The sequence below is a fragment of the Mytilus edulis genome, chromosome 6 (genome assembly GCF_963676685.1).
Source record: "Mytilus edulis chromosome 6, xbMytEdul2.2, whole genome shotgun sequence".
NCBI classification, from domain to species: domain Eukaryota; kingdom Metazoa; phylum Mollusca; class Bivalvia; order Mytilida; family Mytilidae; genus Mytilus; species Mytilus edulis.
Window position 1 is genome coordinate 49,664,846 of NC_092349.1, and position 24,802 is coordinate 49,689,647.

General features: G+C 31.4%; 1 long non-coding RNA gene across 1 annotated transcript; it reads right to left on the reverse strand.

Annotated features, from left to right (window-relative positions):
• Positions 1-6,722: 6,722 nt before the first annotated feature.
• Positions 6,723-9,486, reverse strand: LOC139527837 (uncharacterized). The gene is made up of 2 exons (XR_011665461.1): positions 8,686-9,486; positions 6,723-7,156 (listed from the first exon to the last, which is right to left on the reverse strand). It is a non-coding gene; the product is annotated as an uncharacterized lncRNA (long non-coding RNA).
• Between the last annotated feature and the right edge of the window lie 15,316 nt (positions 9,487-24,802).

Here is a 24,802-nt window from a genome sequence, read left to right on the forward strand (position 1 = left end):
CGTCCCACCTCTAACCGTAGACGGTTCTCTTGGTGGGGATATTGTGCATTCAACCGTGGATATGATAAAATATATCTGTAATAAACAAAATTGTAATGTTTTGATTGTGTAATGTCTTAATTTTTAAGGTTACGCGGTATCGGTATTAAGCGGGACAATTGGTATGAACACATTTCGATATACGTGTAAATTATATTAAAAGAAGCTTTCAAACGCAGTTATTTTCGAGGATATTTAAAGATACAAATAAAAAAATCCTTTTTATGTTTTTGAATTAGGCTTTTAATTTCCATTCCTAATTATATATCATTGAAGAAAAAATTTATTTTATACATTTAAAGTACATGTAATTCTTTATGCTAGCTAGTCCATGAATAAAATTGCATAAATCACAAAAACACATTCGGGAATAGCAAGAAAGTTTACCAAAAAAGTAGTGGGAACTTTACTGTTTTTTTTATCATATATATTTCTGATAGTTTTCCCGACCTATTCACCTATTTTCAAATTTGAAAAGGGACCTCTTTCAGCGGCAAGAGCCTGGAACATGTACACATGACAGTTGTAAGTAACAGCTATATAAATATACAAGAGAAGATGTGGTATGATTGCGAATGAGACAACTGTCCACAAGAGACCAAAATTACACAGACATTAACAACTATATGTCACCGTACAGCCGTCAACAATGAGCAAAGCACATACCGCATAGTCAGCTATAAAATGCATTTCAAAGATACTATAATTAGAATAAAAGGTTAACGTACTTACAAAATATGTCATCTTAAAGAATGTGATTTCACAAATAAATTATTTTCAAATTCGCAGTCCAAGTCAACCTAAAATCGGTTACACACATTTTTAATGTTATAAATCCATTCCAACAATATCATTTTAAACACACACTAGCTTGCCTTTTCATTAATTTGAATAATACAAATTCAGCTAAATTTTGTTAATTCCCATCAACAGAGAAATCTCACACTCATCCCAGACGTTAATAATACTCATGCACTTCAATTTTGATAAACAATTTATTGATACGGATGACAACGCTTTAACATACGGTTACATTAGGGTTAAAAAAAATGTGAACTTGTTTTTAATTGAATTCAAAGATAGATTAAACGGTAGCTTTAGGCAGCAACCATTTGATTTTCTGGTGGTGGAAAGGGGGGGGGGCTATGTTTTTTTTTGGAAAAAAAAGTTTGTTTCGAGTTTTGGAAAAAAAATAATTTGTTTTTGACTCTGAGAAAAAAAATGTTTGTTTTACCCACAGCTGACACTATATGTAATGCTAATATTGAAAGAAAAAAAATTTGTCGCCAAAAAAATGTTTGGAAAAAAAATCCCCCCCCCCCCCCCAAGAAAATCAAATGGTTGCTGCCTTAATAGTGAAATGAACTATTTTTTTTAAGACTCGCCTAAATGTATGTTGCATAGATGTATTAGATCATGCTGTAAATTATATTTATAAAACCATTTATTTGTAAATGTGTGTATAATATTTCCCTTTTAAATAGTAATTGTTATGAATGATAATATTTTACATGTATGCTGTCTAATTTTTTAAATAGTTATTTGGTTAATATGGTGTCTCGTAAGTCATTTTTGGACAGGATATTTTTGTTTTATAGTGTATGTATATTCTGCACGAATAATTTTTATCGCTATCATTATAAAAAACTAGACCATGTGAACCGTATGAGATCGCACACAAGACAGCTGATTGGATAAATGGGATGAATTGTTACGCCTACATAAAACTGATATCCAATCGAATGCCAGCAGACACCTGTCAGTAAAAACAAATTGTAAGCGTGGATGGTTAGAGATTTATTTGTGTATTCGATATTTGAAAAATAAGTTAGATAGTCACTATTCGTTTTCCCTTTTTTCAGCCGGATTTCAATAACTGTTTTTACACTTTCTTAATTAACAGAAAGGTATTTAAATAGAAGCGCACCACATGTAACAGAGATTTACAAGCATTTAATATAGCGACTTGTGTTTTCCGGAACGTCCTATTTTCAATTATTCACAGACTTTTGCAATAATATTAAACCTTTATTTTTTACCTTCAAAAACTGCTCAAACTTTTATTCTCAGACTAGACAGCATGAAAGACATAAACACTTTTATAAGTCAGTGTACACACGGTGTTTTCCAAACTTGGTAATTTCTTCGCCCAGGGATATGAATTTGACATTAAAAGTCCCTCAAAGCTTTACAATACCCGGTCGTGTCATTTCCGTATATTGTAGATGGAACGAGTGATATACATACACCAGACATACATGTTCCCTTACAGGTAAATTTTACCTTTTTGGAGGACTCCTAAGTGGGGATGCGTTGCATGTGTGCTAATCTAAAAAAAAATCCAATCTTTTATTTTTCTAAACTGCGTTACATGCCAATGCGAAATAATTAGTGTTGTTTGTTCAGTCCAATTTATTTATAAATATTAATTTATTCTTTTGAATAAAAAAAACTACGCATGTAAACTTCAATGAATACAATAGTATTTAATACTAGTAGCCTAAATGTAAAACAATGCAGCAAGATTTGAGGTTGAAGCGGCTCGATCAAAACGTGAATAGATGAGAAATTGTCATCATTCTTCTAATTAATTACAAAGTATTTTGTGAGAACAAATACTTATATTTTAGTGATGGTGATTCATTGTTGTTTGCCTCAGTCACCTCCAGTGGCAAATATTTCATTCGTGTTCATAACGAGAACACAAGTTTTAAATATAATAGGAAGCACTTCAAATAGTCGTTCGACAATAAGATTAAAAGTAAACTTGAAATACGGTAACCACTGAATAATGAGAGAAGATTTAATAAGGATAGAAATTTAGCCTTGCAACAGCTCGCTACAGTGGGACCACTAACATCATTGAGGAAGAGTTTTCAATTTGCAGAGAGCGATGGTCCTCTCAATCTACTCTGATGTCGGCCATCTCTATTCATACGTGTAGATACCAACATCACATAACGGTATCTAATTTAGATAAGATCATGACTTTAAAATCGCATTAGTAACGGTGATAATTCTGTTAAACTGTATTGTTTATTATGCTCGAGTTTTTGGTATGACCATGGAAGTATTATATTGACGTCAATATAATACTTCCATGGTATGACTATGCGACCTCTAGATCTCTCCTGGTTGGTCTCGTGAGAATAAGTTCACCTCAACAGCGAGAGGACTTTAGTCCGAATCCCAAACGGGTCTAACAAAGAGTTTTTTTCTTTCTTTCGAACTGTTAGCTTGTGAACTTACACGTTAAAAATCCATCTCAGTGTGTCGGTCTAGTACAAAGCAGGCTTAATTTTCATATTATATTTCCATATTATAGTTTTGGCCTGAATCTACTGATTTATATCACACCTGCTATAATTTTCAACGATCGAAATAAAAAAAAAATGGTACGTGAAATATTTCTACGGAACACTTGCATTTTTGTCTAAAAAAAATCACTGCTCCCGTATTATTTAGTCATGTTGCGGTTTAGGCTTTTTATTCTGTATAGGTTTCTTTCTATAACAAAAATCTGTGTGTTGACTCTTAATGTTTTGATTGATATGTGTCGTTGGGTTGATGTCGTATTAATGTATACCTTTAAAATTGTTTTCAAAACCAAATGATTGATTGGGTATAGAAATATTCACATCTCCCGTTCGACAGTATATCTTTGCTAAAATTGGGTGCGGACGTTTGGTTGTTCGGTTGTATAAATAAGCAGCCGCATTTGGTCAAAAAAAAATAGTCTATGCATGGTGTAGTGAGAGTTTCGCGCTATCTATACGTTAAAAAAAATTGAATAAATCGTTGAAGGGATATACGAACTTTGATTGAAATTTCTAAAAAACGAAAAAGGTCACCTGAATCTCCAAGTAAGCCAGTCGCATGGTTGTCAACTTGAATTTAACACTTTAGAAGAAACGAAACGGCCAAAATAAGTTTAGTCTTATTATAAATTGTTGCCAACTTTTTCGTCCGTTTTTGCTTTTATGGCAACTTTACCAGATATATATATATAAAGATTTGACAGTAATTGTTTCACCAAAACGAGCTCAACTACATGTCGTTGTTTTACGCTTCAACATAAATGCATATGTATGTATACAATAGAGACTGTTTTCTGTTCTACTGCCCTGGTCCTAGATTGGCTGTATACAATCTAACCCCTGACATGGACTACTTTATTAAATGTTTACAAACAAATAAATGCAAAGAGAAAGATTCGGAAAGAAATTCTAAAATTTACGCTAAAAAATAAAATACACAAAAATGGAAACAGTTTTAGACAATTATCATTTGAGAACTATATATAATTAGCATGCATCACTAAATGAAACTGATAAATTGATTGCTCCCTTAATGTCCAGTGGCAAATATATCACGCATATTCATGACGAGATGCGAAATGGATCGACCTGAAGCAAATGATTGATACATCACCAAGACAGTGAGTTCGCTGAGGTAAAACGTATGCCGTACTAGAATGCTGTATGGATTTTGCTCATTGTTAAAGGCCGTACAGTGACCTTTGAACGACTTTGACCCCCCCCCCCCCCCCTTGCAGAGCTATAGAAAAACAGTACATTAAGGGGTGTTACACAGACTCTTTTTTGATGATACACAGACTCTTCTTAATTGTTACACGGACACTTTTTATGAATAGAATCACTCGTGCATGATCAGTGAGTTCATGGGCACTTTAATTTTCAATTAGATTTGAACTTTTTGGTTCACCGACTTATTTCCTGTCTTTTTATTGGATAAAATATTTACGTTAGCATCAATATCTATTTTCCGAAACATTTCCAGTAAAATACTATTCATATTAGTACACCAAGGGATTAGACATTTAACTTCAAGGGAGGGGGGGGGGGAGGGTATGGTATAATAAATCAAATTGTCATCACTGTTGGGTTTTTCGTCTGAATATTTTACATTAACTGTGTCAGATGCCTCATTACAGGCTGAACCTTTTATAGGGTGCTCATTATAAAGTTTTAGTTTTTGGTCATTGTTGAAGGGTGTGCAGTGACCTATTATATAGTGACTAACAAGTAAATCACTTGGTCTACATGGTTTAAATGGTTGATAGTCGTCTCACCATATCTCCTTAGGCCAAAATAAAAATTGTTTGTTTCCCCTCCCCACACCCAGGTAAAAAATAAGCCCCCTGGGATGGGAAACAGACATTCTTTTAAATGTGGACTTATTCATGATCTTTTTATTGAAATTCTGAAATAAGAAGATTTTACTAGTCTATAAGTATCGCACAAACTTTACATTATCAATAATCCATTAAAATGAAGTCCAGTCAAAATAACCATGCCAGACAGATATAGGACAGATAATTTCATGAATTTCATGAATTTTTGAATTTCACAGTTCTTCCATACCCCAAATTTATGGTTAAACGTTTATAGTAACCATAGAAACAGAGAAAAAGACTAAACATAAAAACCATGAAAATGGTGTCATTGTCAGATGAAATAAGCCATTCAAAAATGTCAAACATGTACAACTTACATTTATTCCATAATTATGCCAAAAGTAGTGATCCTATACATGTACAATGTAGCTTATAGCTTATGAGAAACATTGATGACCTTCGGCTATTGTCTGCTCTAAAGTTGGGTTGTTGTCTTTTTTGACACATTCCCCATTTCCAGTGTCAATTTTATTAGGAAGTATAAACTGAATAACAAACCTAACCATGTTAACATTGTATCAAACTGAAATAACCTTAATCACTTAAATTATCCATGAAGGTCAAGGTCAGGTCAACCCAACCTGATAGACAAGTAGATCTTTCAAGATACTCATATACAATAAAATGTATCCAATTACATATATAAAATATACAGTATAAAAGAGCATTTCATTGATTAAGTAACAGTATATTTTACATGCAGTCATTGAACCATGAAAATGGGGTCAGGTGCAATGTACATATAATGGCAAACTGAAACATCATAACATATTAATTACCTACTAGCATCTGAATACAAGACAAGAAACATCCAGCTCTTTTAGCTTTTAAAATGTAAAGCTCTATAAAATAGCTTACATCATCACCCCAAGACTGTAATACAAATTTCTTGTATACAACCAACTTTCATGACTTTTGTGTAAGGCGAGACAAAATAAAATGATACTTTGAAGTACATGTATTGTTTAATATGTTTGACTACTATTATAAAATGCCAGTTTCAGAATGAACAGTAATTTAGAAGATTATTAAAATACATGTAGATACATTCAGACTATTATAACTATACAGCAAGCTGTCATTCGACTCTAACCAACAACCATGCCAGGGCTGTAAACTAAAGCTTGTCTAGGTTGGTAAAAACTTCCATCATCATGCATATATATGACACTAACCAATAGTGATGGACCGTGACAGACCCTCATGGAAAGTAAAGGAGGTTTAACACTCCCTGGTGGTACATGTAGCCAACAATAGCAATGGCAGCATAGAAACTCTTATTATATCCAAATTCTTATTTCAAATGAATAATTATCCAAGGTGAATCAGATGATGTATGATCATGATGCTGCAGTTTAGTATTGACAATGATTGATATTCACTGAAACTAGAAATTTCCATTATTCCAATTTTCTATTCTTAATGATATAACTATCCAAGATAATCATGGAATTAAGATATATGATGCACTACTAATATTCCTAGAAAACTTTAAATTCTCTTTATTTCAAATTGTTAATATTACTTATTTCAAATATATATATATATATATCAAAGGTATGCTCTGTCACCAAGTAATGTAGTACATTGTATTTCCTACATTTTTTCTATGAATTGTAAGTTTGCTATTTGTTCAATTCACAATTCTCTTTTTGTCCAATCAGATCATGATTCATCCCATCAACTGTACATCATGACATAATGATGTTAGCTCTATCAACGTTATTTCCAAACCAATAAGTAACACAAAATTATGAATGAATCCACCATTTCACAATTTATAGCTACAGGTACAAATGAGGTACCATATGAGAGTAACTTAGTGACACTATATATTTCCTATATATACATTGATATACATGATATATGCCGCTTCATAATCTGGCTGGGAATCATGCTCAAACCAATGTGATATCTTATCTACAAAAAAAAACATACATTAAGAATAAAGTATTTATTATATATAAACTTGTATAATTTATCTACAAGAAAAACTAGCAATCATAATTTGCTTGACAACAAAGTTTAATGATGTAAAGAAATGAATTTATGACTTATACAATTTAATTGATAAGTCCCTTATGAGAAGAAGAATAAAACCCTTTTTTGAGGTTCTATTTCTAAAACAAAATGTTCTCTCTTTCTACATCAATGTTTTCTTAGGTGTATACTTCATTGAAGGGTTACTGTCTAATAGAGGCTATAGCATTGTATAGCACTATACTTGTTGTGATCAATTTATAATACTTTTTTTATTTTAAAATAGAATTTGTTGAATATTACTACCAACGTGACATGGTGACAAAGCAAATAGTATTTATAAGATTCTTCTTCTTCTTTATAATCCATCAACATACTGATGATAACGTGTCCGGCACTTATTTACAGTAACTATGCCGCGCATGCGTGGGATCTAATTTTTTTTAGTCATGACAGTCATGACAGTGAATAATAATTAATATACAAAAGATAAAAATAAAAATTTCAACATAATTTCTTTTTCTTGTTATAACATATATTTAAGTTCTACAAAATTTAGAGCATAACAAATCATTTATAACAAAATAATGAATCATACCCGGTAAAATCTTAAATTTCTTATCACAAAAGATGAAAAGTGTTAAAAATTGTTGTTAAGGACGCAATGTCGTCTCATCATTTGGAATCAGGCATGTCAGGGCACAATATCAATATACTCTTTTTTTTGCCCCGGACAATTTTGAGGTTATTGCATATATATAAACCCAAGCCTTGAACATGTTGAAGGTATTCATAACACATATGTGACAAATTATAATTATTGTACATCACCCACCAGTGGCTATATAAATAGGTATATCATCGTCGTAACTAGTCTGAGATTACTCTGACGTCCAAACGGCTGTTTTGCCAGACAAGCTTGTCTCGGACTACATCGTAACATGTGAAGATTGGTTGGTTATTGGTTAATAAAAAAAAGTGACAAATATTTCATGCAAATTTAGGACGTGACAGTTATCAATACATTAACATACAATATATAGGATTACTCGATCAGGGGTTTAGGTCTTGTAACTGTTGTATAGGCCATCCCGCACAACCATACCATTGTGAATACCCCACATGTCAATGCATGTGAGGCAATAAACAGGGGTGGATCCCGCCATTTTTAAAAGGAGGTTTAAACCATACTAGTTTATATGTAACTTTTTAAATCATGCATTGATCTTCCAAAAAACATGAAAAAGGGGGGGGGGTCCAATCACAGGAACAATTTTTTAACAAGCCCAAATTCTTACTTTGCCTTTGAACAGGCTACTATCCAAGAGTGTGGAGTATTGGAACGTCGATTCATACCTGTATGCACAAATTCAACAAATGTGAACATTTTTCCTTCAAATTCTTGGGTGATGATCCATGATCAATGATTATTCTGATAGACATGTATTAAAATATTCATTTCTACTCACCAATTGCAATTTCCAGCTCAGCTTATATTGTACTATAGTTTCCTTCTACCATGTCAACGATTTTATGTAAAATAAGTTAGCTATTAGAAGCGCTGACACTGCCGACACACATGCGACATGAATGCAACAAAAATAAAGAGGGTACGGTAACGTTAAATCGTTTACGGGCGAAGAATTATTTTCCGTTTTTAATTAAACTTGTCAGATTTGATTAATTATCGTCGAAAAATGTCCCTAATGGATAGTCATTCAAATTAAACCAGCTTTATTATGCTGTATGCATGTAATATATATGTAACCTGGTCTTTAAATGTACTTTAAGTACAGTGTCTGACGTATTTATAAACATTTTCTTGATTATTTATCCTATTTCAAATATAAATTTGAATGAATTTATAAGCCTTTTTCTGCTATAATATTCAAACTTTATTTTTTAACGAAGGCTTCTGGTATGTAGTTTTTTTTACAAAAGGCTCTCGAATTATAGACACATTAAAAAATAAAGATGGAAAGTCAAACGCATGAGTCTGGCAAAAATAAAGTTAACGGACAATGTCATGACAATAAACAGAAAACGATAAAAGACAGAGTTATATCTAGATATATATTTTTTCCCTGCCTCAAATTTACTCAAATGCAATTTATATAGGTAACATAAAAGATAAATGATAATGCATTCATTTACAATATTTAAAAATAGTTACATCTTAAATTTAATTTAACATATTAAGATCACGTTTTCAAGTGTTCACGGCCGACATCCGTTATTATTAAATAAGGGTGTAAAAATGAATGACAAATTCTTCATCACGTACGGCAGTCTGTAATTGCATATAAAACGTATTACAATCACTTGTAAACCATTAAATACAAAGGTTCAAGTGCTTATATTCAATAATCAAATATTATTTCGGCAATCTGTTGATTTTTTTTAGTCAATTCGCGGCGATTTGTGCAGCAGTATGACTTTGAGCTACTTTTATTATTTATATAATTATAAAACAGTGTTAAATAATTAAATAGGAAGAAGTTAGAATTAAAATTGAATATTTGTTTTATTTAAATAACATGATTAAGGGGACGTGGTAGACTTTCAGTTAAAAAAATCGTCTTCTTTCACAGTTTTATTTTATTCTTGAAAGGGGAGCAACCCCTGATAAATAATGGGAAAGTTTCACTCGTTTTGTGTCCAAATTATTAAAATCTGAACACGACTGGACACGGTCTGACAACATCTTGACGTCAGTTTGTATCCATGGTCTGTTTTGGTCTGACACGGTCTTAACGGATCTAAACAGCTCGCTAGAAGATACAGTCTTAAATATCTTGACATGCCTTAACGGGACTAATTTACCTAATGAGACTATCGATCCGAATGGAGACTGAACGATCTGACAAATCTTGACGTTTTCCTCTAGCGGTAAATCCAGTCAATTAAGATACGATCAGACCAAAATGACCGTTTCAGACTGAAATCGTGCTACTAGTGTGTTAAGATCATTATTTTCGACTAAAAAGAACAAAAAAGTAGAATTAATTTTAAAATCTAAATAATATGTTATAATGCACAAATAAATTAAAACTCTTTAGAAGTTGTAAATTTATAGCACAGTCTGCTAAAACTTGATATTTGTATAAAAATGTATTTTATTTAATAATAGTAAGTATAAAGTATTATAAAGTATGTATATGTTGATTTTGGAATGAATATAGCATAAGATATATATTTATACTCACAAATATCATGTTTCTATATAACACCCAATTTCAAGTAAAAAATATTCATACAGGCCTTTGGGAAAATTGAAAGCATATATAACAACTACATACACTAAGAAAAAAAATAAAAGCAATCGAAAGCGATTGTCAATATTGTAAAACAATCAAACCTTCATTATTTTATATCAGTAAATACAACTTCAGGGAAAAAACAATTGCGTACGTTTAAAGCCAGCCGCAAGTGATATAAGTAGGAAGAAAGGTGCAAAACTACAAGGAAAGGCCACTTTATAATGCATATCTGGGGAAACAAAAACATTGTCTCGGTTTCTGTTTATAATTTGTTTTTAAACAGATGTTACTGTAATATTTATAATAACTATAATATATAAATTTCATATAATCGAAATGCCAGTTTCGTAAAAATTAAATGATATAGTGGTCATAACAATTTCATAATAAAAAACACTATAGCTGTCAATTGCAAAACGTAATGAATAATGTAAAAACCAGTAGAACAAAAACTTACTCAGCATATGTGCATTAAATAAATCCACAAATGCCTTTGCAACTAAAACAATATAAATATAACGTGATTACACTTCTCCAACATATATGAGTAGGGCAGATACACAAAACCAGCCTTTCAATCAAATAAATCCACACATTAATCAAGATGTCATGAGTCAGATTCATACTCCAAACCAAGGACCACCGACAAACTTACTTCCTTGTATCAACTAGCAAAATCAACATCATCAGTATATCGAGAAATGCCTCATCATGGGCATGCACACCAGTTGTACTAACAGCAAAACCACCCAAAATCAGACTATGCGCATGTGAACAACCCGCAGCCAGCATTTACCTAAAGCAATAAAGTAACGCAAGCACCTCCAATCTACTATTAGCCAATGCAGACTACAATGCCCACATCAGTACAACAGAGCTTTCAATTGCCTTAAGATTCATATATTACATTCAAGATATGTTGTGAGCTACCTTTATATGAGGCACGCTGTAACATTCAGCTAATGCCAGATGAAACAAATGCAAATATGAAGTATTACTCACAAGAAAACTAAATAGATCAGGTGAGACTGACACAAAGGGCAAAGTAAGATTTAGCACAAAGAACAAATAATGTCAGATGTACCAAATACAAATATAAAGTATTACTCACAAGAAAAGGAAATATATCAGGTAGAGTGATACAAAGTGTAAAGTATGATATAGAACAAGGAACAACTAATGGCAGATTTATCAAATGCAAATATAAAGTATCCCTGACAAGAAAAAGAAATATATCAGGTAAGACTGACACAAAGGGCAAAGTATGATATAGTACAAGGAATAACTAATGTAACTCATGACAAAGAAAGAAAATGGCAAGATACGAAAGACATGCAACATAGTTAAAACACAGGGCTTAACAAAACCAAACATCTGATAAGTGCTATAAAGCATCCCGAGACAAATCAAGCCAAAAGCAAACATCAAAGCCCAAATTTTGTTTTTAACCATCCAAAGCCTCACAAAAAAAAAACATGGAAAAAATATTATTAGAAGCAGTTTGCAGATTATAGAGCAACACCATTCAACATTGAAGGCATTAAATCAAATAAAGAATACTTGAAAGAACTAATAAAATAACAAAATTTCTGGTGTAAACAGGAACACTGGCTTTGGACAATTGAACAAGACTTGATTGATAAAACCATTCCACAAATGTAAAACTTTACAACAATGTCGTGATCCAAAAATCCATTTTCAATTCACAAGTGGTCGTGGTGGAGTTTCGATTTTATGGCCGACATAATAGAGCCCTTTATATAAAAAAAAAATAGATGATGGAAATAATAGAACAATTGCTGTCGTACATTTATCAATCAATAAACATATATGCTCAGTAAGTTCCTACATGCCAACAAAAACAGTAAATTCAGATTTTGAACACCTAGATATTTTACTATCCAAAATAGAAAAATATGAAGAAATTCATACCGTAGAGATATGAATGGTACATATTTGAATGAAAGGAATAAGAGACATTTAAGAAGTTTATAAGGAAAACAACATGATTATCCACCATGACATGAAAAACAAAACTTTTTATCATTATGATTGCAGATCTTCGTCGCGAATAGATTATATTACATCAAATAATGAAATTCTTGAAACAGCAAGTGTTCTTTTGCAAAGTCGAATAAATACCTCTTAACATCTGTAAGTAAAAACCCGTAACAATAAATGATTTTGATGCTAAACAGCAAAATAGGGAAAAAAATAATAATACTTCATACAAACAGCTATGGGACATGTAGATATAAAACGTTATCAATCAACATCTAAAGTATCTAAATGCTATGTATACAGAAAACTGTATAGGTATCAGTGTCACATCAATTCATGGCAAAGTCTTCGAACATATACTGATAGCAAAGGCTGAAAAACTCAAAATGAATCAATCAAATATGCAGTTGTGGATTTACTGAAGGGCTATCCCAAAATATGGCCTAACTCATTCTATCTAAAGTATGCTCTGAAAATAAACAAAATAACCAATTATTAATTATTACGACGCTGTATAGCTAAAAAGACCCTCCCTTTCTAAAAAAAAAAGGGTAGTTGATATGTTCAATCATCAGATTCTACTTGACAAAATGTTTGTTTTTTGTATGAATAATCAATCGAAATCCAATATGATTATATATCAACTACAGTGAAATGGCAGAGAAATCATAGCTTCAGCTTTAGACTTGAACAAAGCGTACGACAAGAAGGAGTCTTATTAAACAGTAATCTCTATGAACAATATATAAATCAGCTACTTTGCAATAGGAAATTTAGAAGAAAGCAAGAACACTTGACGTTATAATCGAATTTTGACCAACGAATAACTGTGATCCAACGAACACATCGATTAAATAAAAATAATCAACAGGTCAGGGAAAAGATAAATCGGGTAAGAATTAGAGAAAACATGATACTAATACGACAGGTGATACGAAAATTGGCTCACGAGCAATCATACAAATGTCAAGTCATTTATATTTTATTTAAGAAAAACAATGCAATAATATACATTTTAGAAATGAATCGACATACATATATCAATTTACTCAAAGGTGATGATGTCGCTTGAATCAAAATAATTGCATTAGCCTAAAGATCACAATATATTATAAGAAATTGATGAGGTAGTGCACATGCTCAGGAAACTAAAATTTAAACACATTTAATGCATGTTTAAATATAGTCGTCTGATGTAAATTATAGCGGAACCATATTAGGTAGCTTATTTCATGTTTAAAGTATACACTAATGTAAAGATGGGTTGATACTCGTTATTGAATAAACTATTCACGGTAAATGGCTAATCAGAATTAATATTTGATCATATCTTTTGAACAAATGAGATAATTTTTTCAATTGTTTTGAGAAATATTCAGACTGTTTCTGACGTTACAAAGTAAACGGTGATCAAAACTTCAAAAATCAACCGCATAAACTAGTCTTCATAATGCTCTTAGTCTTTGCACTATCTAAAGCATAGACATTAATCACAATGATGTTCTGTCTATCGTCACATTTGAAGGAGCTCCATATATGGTTCCATTCAATATTTTGGAATGGAGATTCCTGATAGTTTTCTGTTAGGACAATGATGCAGAAACGACTTCGTATGATATTATCATAGATCTGTTCAACATGAAAACCACCAAACTGATTTTCATTTTAAAGCTCTATGAAGTATTTATAGTTTGATTTTGGAATGAATAGGTCATACAATATTTTCATATAATCGCAAATATCATGCTTCTATATAACGCCCAATTTCAAATGAAAATGTTCCCACTGGCTATTTTTAAGGAAACAAATATGAAAAAAACAACTAAATATACTTTAAGGAAACTACATGTATACGAAAGAGGAAGGGATTGTTAATATGATAAAACACTTAAACTTTCACATTAAGATTGCAGATTAGGGAGAAACAAATTGCTTACGTTTCAAGTTTACTTATCATCAGACCTACCACACGTCATTAGACGTAGGAAGAACAGTGAAAAGCTACAAGGAAAGGCGACTTTATTTCGCTTTCTTGGTAAAAAGAAAACATTGCCTCAGTTTCTGTTCATAATTTGATTTTAAGCAGATATAATTGTAACATATATACTAATTATAATCTAGAAATATTATATTATTGAAAAGCTATTTTATAAAAACAAGAATTATGAAAAAAAAGTCCAATAAACCGAGATCATTAGACTATTCTGCATAGAACAATTAAGAATTTCATTTAAAATGAATATCCGTTTATAATTTTTTATTTTGCTTCTGTAATTTTTTTTTTCATTTTCATTGATATAAGTGCGTCATACTCGAATTAAAAGAATTCGTATTTCATAATATTTTTTTACAAAAACCAGAAATTACTTTTTTTAAGAAGACGTTTGATATTTTACATGATAAATAATCTTTAAAAATTAGTTTTAAGTCAAAGAAGTCTCGTACAAATACATCTTTTAGAAATGGAAAATCATGGCGTCCGAAGATGACTGTCATCTTTAATTAGATGGAAATTATTTGAAAAAGTTGCTTTTCAATCTGCTTGTTTAAAAGCTTGACTTATTAGTGGAATTTGAACTCATATCATTTTAACAGTTTAATATAGACGTTTTTTGTGTAAATGGTATGTATTTTTGTTTCTTTTTTAAACATCCCCCTTTCTTCTTTGTTCACCAAAATTTATCTTCCGTATGACAGTATGATGTAGGACTCCTCTATTTCGTCCTTGTTCAGCACAATATATCTCTGTGTTTGTCTTGCAAGATACAGTTATTGTATACTCAAACGGTACCACCTGATTACCCCCCTGGTTTTTTTTTTATTTCTTTTTCTGCAAAGTCGTGTTCTCTTTTTTCATGTGTATTGATGTCCATTTTGGTGGGTTTGTTTCGTGTTACCGAAACATTTTTTTTTTCCCTTTTCCAAAAAAAACCAAATGCTTTCTTATTTTCTATCCTAATTTAAAAAAACATAGCATTTGTTCTGTGCTTAACGTATAATAATTGCCGTCAATCAATTTTACCTCTGATATTTCATCTCAAATGAAGTGTCTGAAACTGTTTCGAAAGTACATTTTAAGGAAACAATTGAATTCGTATTTTAATGTTACTTAATTATAGTAAAATTCTGTATTTACCCCCCCCCCCCCTTTTATTCAACTCAATGCAGAAAAGGGTTTGATGCTCAAATTCATAAACACAATCGCAAGTTGACTTAGACTTATTTAAACTATAGAGTGCTATTTTATCTTAACATATGATTTAAATTAACCCATTTCAAGAGTGTACTTCGGTTTAGAAAAAGAGCACTAAGAACAAAATGCGAATCGGACAAAATATTGATTTGTTTAAAAGGTAGCCTGCGGTAACGCGATTCCTTGTTCTGCTTCCCATATTCAACGTCGTTGATGAGCAATGTGTTGCAATATATTTATATTCATGCATTAATATCAGCAATACAAAATCAAACGCCGACACCGGAAAATTTAAAAAAAAACTGTTGTGGTCCCCTAGTTCATGAAGCAAGTAAGTAGTCGATTTGCACTTTGTACACATGTCAAGGTTAAGGCTGTTTATCAAATTCTTGATTAGATATATTGTCCAAGGAACAATATGTGTGGTTTGCAAATCAACACCTAGGAAAACTTTTACATCAGATGAACGATTTTCTTTTGAATATAATTATACAATCATTTTACTTATGGTCGTTGTATTGCGTCAAAATCAATCAAAAGTGAGAAACAATGAATTTTTTCATATTCTTATTGTAACTGAAAATGATGCTAGGAAGAATAAAAGCAACACCAGAGGTCAATTTTTGGTATCCACAGACGGACGAGGATGAATCTTTTGAAAAGATAAATACATAAAAGCAACAAAAACAAAACTAACAACGAGCATGTTCGGCCAAATTGGTGCTAAAGGAAACAACAAAAAACGTGAGAAAAAAGGGCTGTGATACAAGTATTGGCGGTGTTAAAATCAATTCGAAAGTGATTTTTTTTTCTCAAGATGAGTGACAAAATTATTGTGTTGGTAGGTGACTTTAATAAAAAAAAATGTGTGTCATTTGTTCTTTCGTTGTATCTTTTTTTCTTCATATGAATAAAATTTGTGGGAAATTCATTTGTTGTTTTTTTTCTTTAGTTTTTTAACTTAATTTACCTATTAGAACCAATTATGCTACCTACAGCTGTCCAATACTTTTAGGAAAGAGGAGACTTTTCTTAAAAATATTGGACAGTTAAAGGTAATATAACGGTTTCTTACAGGTAAATTATAGTCCAATCAATGAAATAAAAAACAGGTACAACAATAGAATGACGTCACAACAAGAAGAGGAGGGCTATTCTTTAAAATATTAGACAATTAAAGGTAACATAATGATTTCTTACAGGTAAATGATAGTCCAATCACTGAAATAAAGAATGGGCAAAACAATAGAATGACGTCACAACAAGAAGAGGAGGGCTATTCTTAAAAATGTTGGACAGTTAAAGGTAACATAATGGTTTCTAACAAGTAAGTGATAGATGGATCACTGAAATAAAGAACAGGCACAACAATTGAATGATGTCACAACAATGTTTGAAGTGTGAATAATTTTAACAATACTATACTTACTGTATGTGTTAAATAGCTCAGTTATACAAGTAAGTTTTTGTCTATTGATTTAATCCAAAATCTAGGACATCATAATATAAAACAAAACTCGATACTCGATACGTGACTGTGTATATGTATTAGCAGTAGGATGATTTACATCTTGTTCCATTATCCAAAAGCTTTCACGAACCTGTCGCTGGGCATCACTCCAGTGAATGTTCTGTTCAATAACAAGGATTTTCATGCGGTTAAAGTCATCAAGTTTATGACCGACTGAAATGCTGAGAATCTGGGAGAAGTGGCTTCTTAGAGATATCACTCATATGGTCATTGAGGCATTCGTGATCAGATACTTTAGCCTGCACCAGCAGGTTCTGCAGACTATTGGGTTGCCTTTGATAGTTTGTTTTTCTTTTCAACTGATTTCTAATACTCACGAATGACACCGAAGCTGTTTTTTGATATATGGGTGGTAAGTAAGGACACATGGAGTCCTTTAATTTTCCTTTTATCTATTATTCTAACAGTTTACTCCTCGGGGTAGTTTCCGCTACAGCAAAAAAACAAGAACCAATTGTCAAATTATAGAACCAATGCCACTGGTAGAAAATTAAAAACCAACTACTGATAGCGTCTCAGTAGATGTTAGCAGTTCACGGAGAACAAATTGTCAACAAATATCTTGATGATTAATGTGCGCAAACCACTCGTTAAAATGTCATTTACACCAATAATTACCAATTGCAATGTAACATTCAATATATTTTTTATTTCAATGTTATAATAACTTCAGTCTTGGACAGTCTGTTCAAATTAGCATATTTTTAAATTCCAACTAGTTCAAAATCTTGATTTCATAAAATGTTCTCTTTAATTGGAGTTTGTCGAATAAAACAATTTGAAAAATGAAATTGCAACATATATAAAATAAACACTGTTTGTATTGTATAATAAAACAATTGTTGACCTTAGGAAGGTAACCTTTTAAGGGTCTACAAGTTTGGATATTCACCTTTCCTAAGGGCGATAACTGTATGATTTATACGTCGTTTTGTTTGCTGATTTGTCTGAAGAGACATTGGTTCCATTGCCATAATTGTGAAACCTTGTGATTACCTATATATATAAATAATACAAAAACTGTAATAAACAGCATGAGGCAAAGGCTTGAGTATTTCATAAAGGACATATAGCAAGGTAAATATAGAAAGTAAAAAAACTCTTAGTAGTGGGCAAATATATTAAACGGTACATTTACAGAAACATGAGAAATAACCCGTTAATATAATTGCACACAGAGACCACTTTCCACACAACATGAACAATAAACCCTTCAAACTAAAACACAAAAAAGGAAGATGTGGTATAACTCAAATCTAGATAACTATCCACCAGCGACCAAACATGTCTAACACTGCCGACAGCTTTAAACGAGACTTGTATCCAAATTTGCTCAGACCTGTTTTAATATTCAGATCTCAAAACCTTCACTCCATTAAAAAACAATTACATGTAAGATGCACACATTTCTGTGCTCAAATATGCAGTAAAAATACAATAACTCGTTCTTTTTCTTCTCTAATGTTAAACCGTACCACTAACGGAAACAAGTAACTACATGTACAACCATTACATGTCTATAATTTCGAAGCAAACGCCATCATTGCAAACCACAAATCCTCAATAATACATGTAACTATGACGACAATTCAAACATTTTATCTACTGAAATCAAGTAGGTGTAATACCACCATTGATTTCCCCCTATTAGTCTTTGTTACATTTGCACTTTTCCAAAAATTGTGTAGAATTCATCATTGTTTTAAATAAAGAAATACTTGGCATGGGTAAGGTTGTATCCTGTCCAGTACTGTAGACAACATTTAACAGAACATTCCATTGCATACAAGAAAATAACCATCACTGGAAGTTAACCAATCAAATTTGTTTTCCTGTGTACAAGCTTTAGTCACCATGTAACCTCAAATTTCCATATATTCTATAGAACACTAAATAAAAAAAAACATATGGTGCTTTGAATCACCCAAGGTATATGTTTATGACTCAGAACTTTTTTACTGCAATGAAATGTAGGATTAATTTCATACAACTGTCCCAATGTTTTTTTTTTGTTTACCCTTTTTCGAATGCAACCGGATATGACGTACTATATTTTGGTGGTATTACACCTATTGACAAATATTGATAGGTTGATATTAAATTGTAGATTTAGAGTTTTTATAAAGACACTAAAGTTGATAGTTTTGTCATTTGAAAGAAAGAAAACGGAATATTTCTCGTCAGACACTAGCAATTATCATAAAGTGGTGTAGATAGTTAACGATCCAATGTCTATTAAAGGTTAGGCAAATACTACAATTTATCATGATATCATTATATAAGTGTCATAGTATTCACATTTTAATTGATAAAAAAACACACAAACCACATAAAAATATACATTTTATACTATAAGCCACATATGACAATACAAAGTACTTAAAAACCATGCAAGGATATTACACTATATTATCGCATCTATCTATCTGTTTACAAAAAAAACAATAGTATGATTTCTCAAAATATCTATTTTTTACAAACTTGCAATATCCAGGATTCTGTAATACGAAGCTAACTTAACTGTTGATAGATTATAGATGAAAATTAATGTATTGTTATTACAATATTAAACAATAATTACTAAAATATATAGGTGCATAATCTGTTTAAAGTAAACCCTTGAGTATTTGAGTATATGTGTTTTTTAAACGATCGATAGCTTACTCCTTAATCAGTTATTTTCTGAAGACCTAACAATAACGTCCTAGACATCCAATTGTCGTATATAGCTTTTTAATTTTCAGTTTTTTTTCTTCAATTGTCTGAGTTAATATTCTGATCTGATCTTTTGTCTGAATAGTACGTTATGTTTTGATTGTTTCTAGGAAATGGATTCAATGAGTTTCGGATATTACAGCGTAAACGGTGATCAAAATTACAAAATTCAAACGCATAACCTAGTCTACAAAATGCTTTTAGTCTCCTAAAGTTAATGTTAGCACTATCTAAAGCATCGAAGTTAATCACAACGATGTTCTTTCTAACTTCACATTTGAAGGAGCTCCATATATGGTTCCATTCTATATTTTGGAATTGAGATTCCTGATAATCCTCTGTCAGGACAACGATGTAGAAACGACTCCGTATAATATTTTTGTATATTTGTTCAACCTGGATACCACCGGGCTCAAAGTCCCGATACGGAATACACGTTTTCATTCCATGCTGCTCAAGGTACACGTTCAAGGTATGTATTGCCCATGCTGTTCCTGCGTTGTTTTCTATATTCAACGAAATATAAACATCAAAATCTATTTCCGAATTCATTATTGTTGCATTGGATTGATTTTGTATCTTTTTCACAACCAATTTGATTTCATATTTAAATCTTTGATAGATTACAAAACAGATCAGTAATGTCGCAACGGGTAAGGCAATAAGAAAGAATGAGTCGTTACTTTCCACTGGACAAAAATCTTCTTTTGATAACAACATTGCATCTTTTTGTTTAGATATTAGATCACATGTAATATGATTGTTGATGCAGTTTTGATTATTGCCACGTTCTAACCAAATCTTTATCCAAAGCATTTCACATGTGCATACTATTTTTATTTCCCCAAATGCAATATTACAAGGACTTTTCTGATGAACAGACTTATCCAAAACCTTTATTCTATTTTGATAAAGATTGATGATAGTCAGAGTTTTAATTTCAAAGATTAATGGGTCAATCTCAACTATTCTGTTATATGATAAGTCGATGCTTTTTGTTCTTCGCAGGTAAATCAAATACTCTACAGTTTTTATTTTGTTTCGACTTAAGTTTATATCTAACTTGTCGAAGTCAGGAACCTGAATCGGTAATTTCGATCGATGACTGAAAGAACAGTTTACTACGACTCGCTTTTGTGAGGGCTGTTGAAAGCAATAACATAGAGGTGGGCATTTGTTTTTCATCGTAATATTGCAAATTAAAAGATCGTAAAATGACGAATTGCCTGTCGAATCACCTACTGTATAACCTTTTACCTGAGGTGGACTTGAACAAGTTAAGTTGTTTTTTATGAAACCTTTAAACTTCAGTGAAGCCAATTCTATGCTTTTTATATATTGGAACACACTACAGTCACAGTGCCAAGGGTTGTCACCGAACTGATATGAATACGAAAAAGCTAAAATATAAGCCTGATTCATATTTCTTAAACCGAATTCTTTCGGCGTAGGGAAATGGCTTAAATAATTGGCTTTAAATTTAACATATCCTCCGCCTACTAATTTGTCTTTTCTTAACACATTCCAGTTTAGTTTGTTTGTTATTTCGGATATTTTGTTTTGTGTGTAATCCACTTCATAGAACCAATAACCCAGGTAGAAATTCGTTAAATCGATACTATATAATATGTTTCGTCTCAGTTTAATGTGCATTAAACTCCCTGGTCGATAATTGAATGCACCTGGTTTAAGATAAGATATAAAATTATCTGAAAGGTCAAGGTATCGTAAAAATATTAGTGGACTAAAACTGGACGAATTGATATTTCTTATATTATTTTTTGATAAATCTAATGTGTCCAAATTCAAGAGGCAACTGATATTTGGTAAGTTGAGGTTGACTGTTACCAAATCGTGATATTCACATACGTTATACGGTAAAAATGACAATGGACGTTTTCCATTATAACGTAGGACATACAATGTGACACTATTAATCTGTTTAGGTTGTTTAATGTGCAATTCGCTAAAGTCGTCATTGTACTCCATATGTAAATTTGTTTGTAGATGAGAATATTTTGGAAAATTCCAAAACGGTTTTGCATACTCTTCACAACACAAAGCAACTTTTGAGCTTTCTGGTATGAATTCATATTTACCACATACGTGTGGGCAACACGTCGGACAATACAGCCTGGATGCACTTGCAACGCTCGTTTCTAGCCACTGGAAATGTTCAGGAATAGTTATGTTACCAGTAGAAAAACTTTGAAATATTATCTGAATCAGGAATACAAGATGTTTCCATGTTGATGATGAATAAAGGACCTGAAAATATGTAAAACATTGTTTTCGACTTATATATTTTCATTGTATGGAACCTAATTTAAACATGAACATCGATTAAAATTAACGAAAATTACAAAGAACTCCGTGTTCGATAGGAGAAAACTTTTTCTAAAGGTGGAAATGAAATATATGAATACCTTAATTGAGTACTAACCAATGTACAGACCATAAATTATGTAAATATTTGGACGTCCTCTGACCATTTCAAATGTAATATATTTAAAAGCTTTGGTATTATTTCTAAATAAATGCATCTAATGTGTTATACTTATATAAATCATTGACTAAGTTCCTAGATATCAACTTGTATTAGATTAACTCAATATCAAAAATTGTACTGGGTTTCTTTTTATGAATCTGGTCTGATTATGTGTTTGTTTTTTAAAGTCACTATTCAACTATTCTAACAAAATCTCTCATTATGAGATATGAGTTTCGAATAAAGATATATATATCATGTTCTCATGTTCTGAGGTTTGTATATATGAAGACTTCACCATGCACCATATATGTACGCAGTCAGCTAAAACTTGACAAATCTATAAACATGTATTTCATTTAAAAATCTACAAAGTATTGATAGGTAAATTCTGAAATGAACAAAATAATAAAATATGTAAATATTTACAAATGTCACAAATTGTATTTCAATTTAATTTATTTCTTATGCTATTTGAATTAAATTTAAATCTAACTTGTAATAAATGGTAGAAAGCTATAAAGGGTCCCAAATGTCTTTTTGAGGCCCTCCTTATGTTATTTGGATCAATTGTGAAAAAAGTTTTAAACACAATTACCGAATTCCAAAGGAATAACAGAATTTCTTTTATAAAATGGCAAAATCCAAACATCAAAAACATCACTTGTATGACAGTGGCATAGAATTCCAGATAAAGTTTGTTTTGCAACCAATATTATTATTATTTTCTTATCCTGATGAGAGTTGTTGTTTATATACTAGTCAACAAAAGTACCGATACACAAGTTTGAACTGCAATTGATCATCAATTAAGATGAATAGGAAAACTGTTAAATTATCCAATAAAAACATTTACTTGCAAAGCAAATGGATATGATTAAAAGAATCTGACCAAATTGGAAAGTGAAAAATACCGTGTTATTGAACAAAGGGTCTGAATTGTTTTGCGAAAAATGATGACAAAAGTCGGCACTTAATTTTGAAGATGAGGATTTTAAAGTATTTAAATTTCTACAAAGGCATTAAAACTTGTAATTAGATCATTTTTAAGTTTAAAGTTTTTAAAAGTGCTTATGTCGATGTTGAATGTACAATTTTTGTAATAACAAAAAAATTACAAAAGAAATCGCGTGTTTGCCTTACATCAATGCTTTTGATATAAAATAACGCTTTGTAAATATTGGGCAATAATTTATCTTGGTACTGTGTATCCTATTTCGTTATATATAGAACAAACCTTGCCTTGTATCGTTTCTTTTGTTGATTAGTATACGTGCCGTTACAACACTGTTTTGTTTTTACCATACAATTAAATATAAACATAGTAATCGATTAAATTTATTTTGTTTCATAGTTCCTACAAGTATGTTAAAGTTGATTTAGAAAGGCATAAATCATATAATATATTCAAACTCACGATTTTCATGTTTCCATATAACACCTAAATTCAAATAGAGATAATAATGCAGGCTTTTTGGAAAATAAATACAACTCCAATAACAATATTTACTAAAAGGGAAGCACACAGAGGCGGAAGAGATTGACAATGAGATGAAACACTTCAATTTTAACTACTTAGAAATGAAATCACTATTCTCAGGAAACTAACAATTAAGCTTAAATATTTTAAAACGTACACTTCATAGACGTGTGACGAACGTTAACAACTATGATGAAAGCCAATTAAAAGGCTTTCATTCATTTATCTCTTGTTAGATTTGCTTATTTAGCAAAATCGTTCCACATCGCATTATATATCTCTATATAAGGAATTATTCTACTATATACATGAATGTGTCTCCCTTTTAATCAAATAATTATAAGTTTTTGGACTATGTTGAATGTGTCTATCCAAATGCGACTTCAAAAGAAAGGGTACCGCATGTACATTTATGTCTGCCTCATATCTTGGCTCACACCTAAAAATCATCCTTCAACCTCGCGTTCTGCTATTCAGATATTGTCCTTGAATATTCCAAAAGAGTAGGAAAAGATACCAGAGGGACATTCAAACTCATAGATCGGAAACAAACTGAAAACGAAATGGCTAAAAAAAGACAAACCGACAAATACAACTAGAAAGGGTGAGGACTATGTTGAACACTGGTGTTTCATCGACCTGAAATAGCTTTACTTTCATCCAGAAATAGAGGGTGAGGATCTTTGAAAACAAGTTTTAATTACAATGAGATGAAACCGTCCTCCCATTTAACTGTTGAGACATTCCTGCATCGTCTGCATATTTGATATTTTGGAAAACCAACCAACTTGCGACCACTTTATTTTGATGATTTATACATCTCTCTTTAATTTATATATATATAAAAATGTCCCTTTTGCAAAGGAATTTGACATTATCGCGATGTTTATTTTTTCTTCGAAAAACTAATTTTGTTTT